This window comes from Athene noctua, chromosome 4 (assembly GCF_965140245.1).
Source record: "Athene noctua chromosome 4, bAthNoc1.hap1.1, whole genome shotgun sequence".
NCBI classification, from domain to species: domain Eukaryota; kingdom Metazoa; phylum Chordata; class Aves; order Strigiformes; family Strigidae; genus Athene; species Athene noctua.
Window position 1 is genome coordinate 29,755,590 of NC_134040.1, and position 7,995 is coordinate 29,763,584.

A 7,995-nucleotide genomic window follows, 5' to 3' on the forward strand; every position below is an offset into this window, starting at 1 on the left:
AATGTGGAGGAAGCTGGAAAACATGGGATTCGGAACTCAAATCCTTCCTACCCCTGTTATGAGGAAACCCCACAAGCATGAGCCACAAACAAGGGTAGCAAACTCTAGATGGGAGACAGCTGTTTGCTTCCACTACTCTCAGTGATGAACAATTCTAGATTATCTGGTCTATTTTCAGTTTAGATTCAGTGGTAGCTAGGTTGTACTCATTCATTCCCAGGGTAGTATCTTCTGACTTGCACAGTTCTTCCTCAGTGTTTGCCCTTGTTACCCTCTGAAACCACATCTGGTTGAGCTGAACAAGACACTTTCTGGCTTATGCTGAAGGTATGAGTATTTCCTTGGCCATATTAAGGTCCTCTTTCCTGAACATCTCCCAGTACATATTAATCTTTTTCACGGTGTCAGAGTTGTTCTGAGTACTCTGCATAAGGTCTCAGTTTATACAATTGCATAAATACTTCCATTTAACCTACCTGAAATAGATGACCTATAGATCTTTCTTTAGATGTGTTTTCATTTTTCATGATGATGATGATGTCACAGTAGTGGTCTTTAGACACCCAGTGATGGACAACTGACTAAACCTGCCTGGCCTTTCTCTTCATCTTTTGTCAGCCACTGATGGACCTGTACTTACTGAAGGAATTCTTCCGAGTCTCTAAGTCCCTTGCCTTTGTTGCATCAGACTTCTGTTAACTGAGCCCTTGCTTTATGGCAGTTCAGTCCTACTGTGAGCACCAGATTCTTTCTGTCACCAGTGTATTTCATTAATTGTTTCTATTCTTTGGACATAATCATTAACAGAAATGATAAATGCAGTCAATCGCTAATCCACAGTTACACAAATCATCTCCCGATAGTCCGAGCAGTCTCCTGTAAAGTAGAGCCACTGCTGTTGCTCTTAAGCTGGTTTCTTCCCTCTGATTTTCCTGCATCATCACACCGAATTCCACGTATCGACATGTCCATCACTTTACTGAAATCTACATGGATTTCCTTTATTGCAATTCCATTCTCTAAAAACATTGCTTATTTTAGAAAAGAAATATACCAAGAACAATCTATCTTCCATATCTATTTCTCCCACTCTTGTGTACTTTTATATGTCTATATCTTTCACAAAACACTGAGTCCTTGTAGGCAGCTGAGATCATCTTAATAAAATTTTGTGGATCACTTTTCTTCTTAAAGATAGCTACTTTAAAAAAAATTTTTTTTAATCATATGGTATTGCCATCTGTTTTAGTAGATGCATTAAAACTCTTGCCACTGGCTTGATTTTCTCAGTTACTGGGCTTCCTTGAGAGCTGAGCTCTTTGCCCTTTGGTTTCACCTTATACATGACAATTTCTCTTTCAACACCTATTCTCATAATCATTCTTCATTTTGCCTCTGTGTACTGTGGCGTCATCATTAATGATGCTGAGACAAATACTCAGGTAGTTTTGGGCAGGACCTAGATTACCTTTAATTGCAACCACTTCTATGTTTTATAAGGTAACCACTTATTTTTTATTGTTTATATGGCCAAGGTACCATTTACTATTTCCCTGAAATTCTTTTGCAGCTTCTACCTAAGCTTGACTTCTGACATTTTCACCATTCTATATGTCTTCTGTCTGGAAAGACATTTTTTCTTTTTCTGTTCCTCATAGGCTCTCTCTTTACACATAATACTAAGGACTTCTCAGTTAATTGTGAATGGAGTTAGGAAATAATTTTTCCCTTTGGGATACATTCTTAAGATAATTTCTGGAACACTGGCTTAAAGGAACTCCAGTTACCTGGAGTAACAGTTCCGCAGTTACCTGACTGAACTATTTTGACTGAATGTGTGTTTAGACTTCAAATCAGCTGAATAGCATCAATATTTTAAATATTTCAGCAGAGCTTGGCTTCCCATTGAGCTGTACTATTAGGTGTCTTAGTAACAAATGAAACAGTAAAGAGAAGTCCAGTGATTGCTCTAACCAAAGACCTTAAAATCTAAATGGCATAATTAAAAAAAGAAAATACAAAGCAGGAGTATGGATACTGAAACAGACCGTTTTATCAGTTTCTTTTTTTAATGTTTAATAGTATTTAAAAAGTCTGAAAACTAAAGTAGAAACACAGGAAAATAAATAAGATTATTTGTACTGTATATTTTGGAGGATGATCTTGCTGTTGCAGTCTGCTTGGTGAATGTTGTGTGATATACTGGAAGGGAAACAAATAATTCCATAGGAAAATAATAGAATTAATTTGTCCTGAATTTTTACATCAAACTGTTCATCAAGATCCATCTACAAATGGGGGTGGGGGGTGGGGGGTGCTCTGTGTGTGTCATTCCTATATCAAGCCTACTGACTTGATCTGCCATGTCAAGATCAGAGTATTTTCCTGTGACTTTGCTGAGAGCCACCATGAGAGGGCCATTTGCCTGCAACCCTCCTTCCAGGGGGTCTCCTGCCTATTCTCCCTGCACAGCCTGCTCTCATAATCCATTGTGATTTCTAAACAATATTTTCCCAGTTTGCCTCTCATTCACAAACCCTGTAATATTCTTCCAATGGGAAATCTAACGATGATTCTTCTTGTGGACTTCAGCAAGTAGGTATGCACTTCATTAGGCACTGAGAAACATGCTCTGGGAAACGAATGAATTTTAATTTCTTCTGATTTCCCTGGATGGCCTTTCCTTTTACTCATCCTTGCTGACAGAGGCTGCAGTGTATAACTTGGTTCCTCCCTGGAGCTAGCTAGTTTAGTTGAGCAGCAGGAGACCACAGACTGAATGGGACTAGAAAAAACAGCAATGTAAGCAGGAATGTTTTACACTATCCTATGTATTATTCGGTATTTTACCACTGTTGAGTAAAATCAGCTCTCAGTTGCTATATTTAAAAAAATACCATACAGGAATCTAGAAGAAAAAAAATTGTGACACTGATAAATAATGATGTTGAAGAGAAGAATATCAATAAGTGTTGGGACCGGTTATACCATAAGATTTACTTTATGGCATCCTTCAAATACAAGGGATTTCTTCCATCATGGAATGAGTGGGGATTCCTCTCCAAGTAGTCCCAAAATCTGATCAGGGAAACGTCAACGCAGAGGCTAGAACACACACATACCTGTGTTACCTCCCTGCAGCACAGGTACATCAAGAGCTGTCCCACCAGAAACTCTCCGCCTACATTTGTACCAACTCTGCAACACCTCCTCAGAGGTAAGCCCTGAGCCACCAGACCGGTGACCGAGGTCTGTTGACCTCACATCCTTTGGAAGAGGCTGGCAAGGAGCCCTTGTGCACAACCTTCACTCTGGGAAGGCTCAGTTTAAGTGCGATTTCTGACTCAGGCACAACGTCGTGTCACTAGATGGCGACGGATACCTTCTGTACTGTGCAAAATAGCCAAATGCTTTCTCAAAACAAGGAAAACCGAGAAGCGAGAAGCGAAGAGAAACGAAGAGAAAAAGAGAGAAAGAGAGAAAGAAAAGGTTGAAGTTGCATTACGCTATAGTTTTTAATAATACAGCCATATGTAATTTCTCAAAAAATATTCTTGTTTTCTCTCCAAGCTTAAGTACGGAGGTAATATCTCAGATTTCTTTGCTAATTCTTTTGTTTGCATACAGTATTTCTCTTACTACAGCCACCTGTAAAACTGGTCACACAACTTCCTTTCTTGACTGTAAATCTTAACTATTTTTGTCAATATTAGCATATTGTCTTCAGACATAAGCACAGCCTTGTTAAATACAAGTCATTAATGAATCAATTGAGCATGAACCTAATTTGATTGCAAAGTTTGGTCTATGCTATCTGTATAACCTCTCTCCCCCCTTCAGTGACCAATTTTCATTAAAATCTAACTAAAAAGATATTTAAAACATACTAGCTTTTCCAGCATGCAAATACAGCATTTCAAACTTCCAAAACGTTTGAAAGTCGCTCACTTTACAATTATTTTGTATTTTGAAGAAGATTTGCTTTTTCCTGTTAAAAAAAGTTCATAAGGAAAAATGTTTTAAGAAATCCTTGAGCACAATTAAATCTTTTTCCTTCCAGTATTGGCTTGTTAATAAAGGCGTGTCAGGAGAGTTCTCAGTAAATTTAGAAACTTTTTTTGAATGATAGAACAGAAGATTGCTTCATATGGGTGGAGACATATGAGGTTTCACTCAATGTTACCCAAGTGAACGAAATCACTGCTGTCTGCGAATGAACATAAATCTTTAATCTTTTTGACAACAGAATATCCTTCCCCAGTGTTCCAAGTCACTTTTGTCTCACCACAGCATTTTAAGTATGTTAAGCTCAGCAGTTTTCTACAGAGCTATTAAGTTATTTCCAAGTGATAGATAAACATGAAATACTGGTAGCTAACTCCATGACAAAACTGAATTTGTATTTGTTAATGAACTGTACATGCAGATATGAAAAAAAATGAAAGGAGGAAAAGATCTTAAATGTGTGGAAAGTACTCAGGTAACCATGATGGTGAATCTTGTGTGAATATTCAAATACTATGTGGGGTGTCTGCAGTGATCCAGGCCCAGAAGGTGGTGGCCAGCGGCACAAAGTCTAGCTGGAGGCCAGTAACTAGCGCTGTACCCCAGGCAGTGCTCAATACTGGGTCAGCTCCTGTTCAACATTTTCATTAATAACCTGGGTGATGGAGCAGAAAGCACCCTCAGCAAGTTTGCTGATGACATAAAGCTGGAAGGAAAGGATGATAGGCCAGAGGGTCATGCTGCCATCCAGAGGGACCTCAACCAGATGGAGAAATGGGCTGACAGGAGCCTCATGAACTTCAACAAGGAGAAGTGCAAAGTCCTGCACCTGAGAAGGAACCACCCCGTACACCAGTATATGCTGGTGGCTGCCCAGCTGGAAAGCAGCTTGTCAGAAAAAGACCTGGGGGTCCTGGAGGATGCCAAGTCAAATATGAGCCAGCAATGTGCCCCTGCCACAAAGAAGGCAAAAAGTATCCTGGGCTGCATTAGATAAAGTACTACCAGCAGGGCAAGGGAGGCGATACTTCCCCTGCACTCAGCACTGGGGAGATCACACCTGGAGTCCAGGTTTGGGCTCCTCAGAACAACATATAAACAGAGCTACTGGAGAGAGTCCAGCAAATGGCTACAAAGGTGATAAAGGGCCTGGAGCAGCTCTCCTATGAGGAGAGGCTGAGAGAACTGGGACTGTTCAGCCGAGAGGAGAGAAGGCTCAGGGCAGTCTTATTAACATATATAAAAGCCTGAAGTGAGGGTGCAAAGAGAATGGAGCCAGGCGCTTTTCAGTGGTAACCAGTGACAGAGCCAAAGTCAATGGGCACAATCCAAAACACAAGAGGCTCTGAATGAACATCAGGAAACAAAAAATTTTTTTTAACTGTGAAGGTGACCGTGCACTAACACAGGTTGCCTAGAAAGGTGGTGAGGTATTCATCCTTGAAGATATTTGAACCCCCCCTGGAATCAGTCCCGGGCAACTGGCTTTAGGTGGCTCTGCTTGAGCAGGGGGGTTGGACCAGACAGCCTCCAGAGATGCCTTCCAACCTCAGCCACTCTGTGATTCCGTGATATGAAAGATTCATTACAATGCTTCATTGTGATTATAATCTTTGGAAAGAGTCATCAGTAAATTAATTATACAAATTATAAAGATTGAAGTACATACTTGTTCATACATTTTCTAGCCACATGGTATGCCATGAATACCAGCCTCATTAGGAACCTGTTTGTGCAGTATCCTAAATTGCTCTTGCTCCAGCTTTGGAGCATAAAATACATGTTTAAAAATGGTTGTGGTCAAAATGTTAACATCTTTTTTTTTCTGTGCAGAAAAAGAAGAAGCATATAAATTCATGCCAAAGAGCTACATTTCATACTTGATGATACCAAAGATAGATGTTCTTTCAATGACAGAAATTAGCTGGAATCTTGCCTGCCCTCCAGGCAGGCTTGTAACTTGGCAAGAAGACCAGTGTACTGAATGTGGGTGTCTCTCTTGCCCATGATAGTGTTAGTAGTAAACACCTTTTTAAAAAAGATTTAGAAAAACTTTTAAGTGTGTTTACACACTGATGCCTTTACAAAGATCAGTGCTGCTCACAGTTTCTAGAGGACAGTTACTGAAGATGTATGCAGAGACACTGTATTTCTGAGGTTCCAAACAACCTAAGTCTGATGTAAAGGGCTAAATGTGTTGTCTCACCACTGATGAGGCCAGATAGAGATATCTTTTATAAATAATTGAAGTTACAATGTTGGTTCTTTCAGTAGAATGAGCTGAACAGATCTGAAATTAATTCTGAAAGGGTCTTATTGTGAAAGGGCCATACTTATTCCACTGTGTATGCAATATTTTCACATAGAATATACTGTAATGACAAAGGATACTTTCTATTTTGTCAAAGGTTTGTATAAACACTTGCTAATATGAGCATGTGTGGGCATGCTGAACACCTCCCTTGAGGAGTCTGGCAGGCAACCTTCCGCAGGAGACTAAACAAAGATGCTTCACACTTCCAGGCACGAAGTTAAATATTTGCTACAAATGTTAACTTCCCACCATGTATCTGCCCATCTTCATGTATTCTTCCCCCTGAGGGAGCTTTTGTTCTCCCAGGTGACAACTGAAATAAAGGTTTCAAAGTCAGATTCTAACAGTTTCACCAGATGTAAAACCAACAGTGTGGCAAATTACAGCTGTTAGAAACTAACCACAGGGCTGTCCATGCTGGAGAGCTCAAAGGCCATCAAAACAAGGCTTCTGGTGGCCTTTTTCTCAAGAACCACTTGTCAGAGGGATGTGTGCTGAATTATTTGAGTGATACGGGAGCCTTGCCTAGGCTTCATTTCCTTTTCAGGGAGTGCTCCTTGCTTCCTCCCATCACATGAGTTAAGAACCTTTCACAGGTCAGAGAAGAGAAGTACCCATGCAGGTACTGAGATCTGGAAAATACTGATGTGGAAATGCTGCTTTTCCCTTCCCTCTCCACGTGTGTGGAAAAGACAGCATGGGCACAAACTGCAGCTGTTCAGAAAAAAGTCTGCAACAGGTCTAATTTCACACGCAGAGGAATTTCTCTTGCTCTTGTGACACAGTGGAAAGATTTCATTTTTCTGGCATTACTATCAATTAATGCTGTTTGTGTATAATCACCCAGGGGCCTCTGCTCGGGTGTGGTCTCTCATATCTGGCCAGTGCAAACTTGAAATCTGATTACCAAGAAGCTCGTGGAACCCTTTTATTGACCTGGTATTTAATGGCAGGCTTCTGGTCCAAGCCTTGCTGCTCCTCAGTTGCCAAAACATGAGAAGGGCACTTGCAGCACAGGACTGAATAAGAAAGCAGGATCATGGTCCTTGCCATTCAAGCACAGACTATGATGTCTATTAACCAGTGACTCCCTTTGTTCATCTCAATTGCCTTTACACTTTGTAGAAATGTCAGATAATTCAGCAGTTCTCAAACTTTTTTCTCACTTTCTGCCACCCCCCACCCCCCATCCACACACCTACAAGGGAAAGTATCTTGTAGTGAGAAATAATTGCTAGAGCTGCTGGCAGCAAAGTAATGATGACAGCAGGGGACAGAAAGTTGGGGTAGGGAATCTGGGGGACAGAAAGGCCATAAAAGGGGCTGGGGGAAGAGGAAGCAGAGGAGAAGTAGGATGCAAGCAAAAGATCTCTCAGGGGCTCTCAGAGCTGCCCCATTACATCATAGAGGAGGCCCGTAAACATGACATAATCACCAGGAACAGCTGCAGTTTGACTCAGCAGCTCCCAGGAGCCTGGGACTTTTTCTGGTCCTGGTCCTTCTCCATGCTGTCTGCCTTCATCCCCTGGCAGAGCCCATTGTCACAGCCCCGCTTTATACTCTCTCCCTCTCTCAGCCGCAGCCAACAACCCTGTCCTGATCCCAGTAGCTGCAGGATAGAAAAGGACGGATCTACTTCTATTGCCATTATAAAAGCATGATTAATGCAAGTGACT